We start from the raw sequence: 3,464 nt of genomic DNA, 5'->3' as shown, positions 1-3,464 counted from the left end.
ACAGGCCAACTGATGCCGGCCTGACCTGCCATTCAACTTTATCATTCTAGGTAAGTTGCCACACCTCCATGGAATTATTTTCCAGTGGCAGCAAAAACAAACACCTAAGGCAAAGGACACACCAAAAAAGAACCAGGACCAGAGGGACTCTCTCTTGATAATAGAATGGGTTTTCCTCAGTCACAAAAGGTCCAAGAGACTGACAAAGCCTCAGGAGCTGATAGCGGAACTGATCCGGAAAGCAAGGACCCGGATCAGGGAGTTAGCAGGATGTGATTTTAAGTGCATTCACATTCCAGTTAAGTTAAAATCAGGTCAAAACACTATGAAAATACTGGAACAATTGTTTCAAGAAAATGAAGTGTTGCAGTTTGCTCTGGATTCCTACTCAGGACAAATTTCGGTAGTGCGGCCCGCTCACAAATTGTTCGAACATGATGTTCAATTTACTTTAAAATTGAGAAGTGCCCTAAGTAGGAGACATTTAAACAAGCTCTGACTGTCTTTACAGATGCCTCCGGGAGGTCCCACAAGTCTGTTATGACTTGGAAGGATCCTCAAACCCAGCAGTGGGAGATGAACGTTGCTGAGCTGGAAGGTTCACCTCAGGTTGCTGAATTGGCTGCGGTTGTTAAGGCTTTTGAAAGGTTCTCAGAACCATTTAATCTGATTACAGACTCTGCATACGTGGCAGGAGTAGTATCCAGGGCAGATCAAGCAATACTGCAAGAAGTGTCTAACATCGCACTTTTCGAATTGCTCTCAAAACCGGTAAATTTAGTCACTCACTGAGAGCAACCATTTTATGTGATGCATGTGAGGTCACACTGACTTGCCAGGGTTAATCACTGAAGGCAACAGAAGGGCAGATGGTCTTGCTGCACCTGCAGTGATGGCCACTCTCCCAAATGTTTTTGAACAGGCAAAAATCAGCCACCAGCTTTTCCACCAAAATGCACCTGGCCTGGTTCGTCAGTTCAACATCACTCGAGAACAGGCCAAAGCGATTGTGGCCACATGCCCAAATTGCCAACATCATGCACTCCCTACAGTGAGTACGGGAGCAAACCCAAGGGGACTGAACAGTTGTGAACTGTGGCAAACAGATGCAACACACATACAGGCTTTTGGACAGCAGAAATATGTTCACGTTAGTGTAGATACCTTTTCTGGAGCGGTCTATGCTTCTGCCCACACAGGAGAATCATCTATCGATGCTCTTAAGCACCTCTTACAGGCTTTTTCTTTCATGGGCATCCCCAAGGAGCTGAAAACTGATAATGGGCCTGTTTATAAATCCAAGGAATTCGGGAGCTTCCTGCAACAATGGGGAGTAGAGCACAAAACTAGCATCCCCTACTCCCCTACAGGTCAAGCCATTGTAGAAAGAACTTACTGTGATATTAAAAGGGTCCTGGACCAGCAACAACAGGTTCTGAAGGTAGAACCTCCCCACATCTGGTTATCCAGGGCGCTATTCACAATCAATTTTCTGAATTGTTCTTTTGACAGCCTGAACCCACCCATCCTACGCCACTTTGGGGGGAGCAGTCATAGGTTGATGAAAGAAAAACCTCCAGTTTTAGTAAAGGACCCTGAGACTTGGAAAATGGTGGGACCTTACAAATTGGTTACTTGGGGACGTGGATATGCCTGTGTGTCCATCCCCTCTGGTTTAAGGTGGGTTCCTTCCAAATGGGTAAAGCCCTATGTTCCCAAAGTCTCAGAGAAATCTACAGAAGCGCCCCAGGTTGCTCATGCTGCCTGGAGAAGAAAGCGCCGCATGCGTTCTCTGGAGGAAATTCCATTTAAGCCTCCTATCTGGAATAGTTTGTAATATAGGTTTGTCTTAAGTTTCCTTTTACCGTTTTAGATCCTGCTGTTCATGTGCAGTCTCAAGACGCCATGAGACTGAGCCTGCTTCTCATCCTACTTGTGATCATTTCTCCAGCGATCTCCTGGTTAGTCCCTCAGCCCAAAGCAAATGTATGGACCACCCTGGCCAGAGCCCTTGGACAAGATCACATTTGCCTCTCCACCACGACAGCCTCTGACCCCCTGTCAACTTGCCTGGTGGGAGTTCCTTTTAAATCCTCAGTGTTCCCAAATGAAATGTGGAGTGCTTTAAATGAAGTTAATTTACTTGCACCTTCCCCTGGCTGTTACCCTGCTGACAATCCTTTACTGTTTTGGCAGGAGTGGACGAGAAAGTTACCAGTGTCAAAAAGGGAGCCACAAGAGTTCCATCTCTTAGGCTTCATGAATGCGACCTTTTGCAATCACTTTAAATTCAATTCCCGCTTACCATATCATGAAGCTAAACCAAACACCTATCCTGACCCTAGCAACCCACACCACACAGACAAGAACTGGTGTGAAAATTCAGTCTTAGTTATGCACTCATCTGGTGGTGATTACAAGCCTCGTGAACTCCCAAAAGGTGTGTTTTTAATATGTGGAGACAGAGCATTGGCAGGTCTCCCTCCTCGTCTGCTCGGAGGTCCATGTACCTTTGGCAAGCTGAGCCTGTTAACGCCAAATCGAACAAACCTAATACACTGGCAAACTAAAAACAACACACATACATTGGCTATCAAAAAAAGAGACCTAAGGCAATTAGACCCTGACTGTAATTCAGAAATTGTTCACTGGTCCAGATTTAAGGCCACTGCAATTACAATCCTTCTGCCGTGGATCTCAGCAGCAAAAACCATAGGAGAATTAGGCCGATTGGAATGTTGGGTTACAAAACAGGCAAACCTCACTTCTACTGCCCTGAGTGACCTCTTATCAGATGAGGAAATTACCAGGCAAGCCACCATTCAAAATAGGGCAGCCATAGACTATCTGCTGCTTCTGCAAAACCATCGCTGTGAAGAATTTGAAGGACTCTGCTGTCTCGACTTGTCATCAAAAGCAGAGAACGTCCTCGCCACAATTGACAAGATGAAAACCATGGTGAGCGATATCAAGAGAGAAACTGACGACTGGCTGAGTGGACTGTTCAATGGCTGGGGACTCTCAGGCTAGTTGGTATCTATTCTGAAAACTCTCTTTTTAGTGCTGTTTATTTTAGTTATATTATTGTAGTTGTTAGCATTGTTTTTGGACTAATCAAACGCATGGTTCTCAAGTTAATTTCAAGCTCATCTCCCCCTCCTGAGGTCCACCATTTGGAAGCCCTCAGTGCTCCAATGGATGACCTGGAAGCCTCAGTGGAAAACACTGACCCTCCTGTAGAGGAAGAACTGATTTACCAACCATGGTTTGGCAAGCATTCTGCACCACAAACCCAGTCCTCTTCTTTTTAAACAAAACTAGGGGGAGGTGTTGCGGTGTGTTGTAATAGCCTGTTTTAAACTTCCGGGTCCCTTCCCCCCCTCGCCCCCTGCTGGGCTGTCAATCACTTTTAACATTCCAGCAAGGCGTCGTGTGGTTCGTCACTTTCAAAGGATGCCCCTCAG

The sequence above is a fragment of the Zonotrichia albicollis genome, chromosome 23 (assembly GCF_047830755.1).
Source record: "Zonotrichia albicollis isolate bZonAlb1 chromosome 23, bZonAlb1.hap1, whole genome shotgun sequence".
NCBI classification, from domain to species: Eukaryota; Metazoa; Chordata; class Aves; order Passeriformes; family Passerellidae; genus Zonotrichia; species Zonotrichia albicollis.
This window is presented reverse-complemented; position numbering follows the sequence as displayed.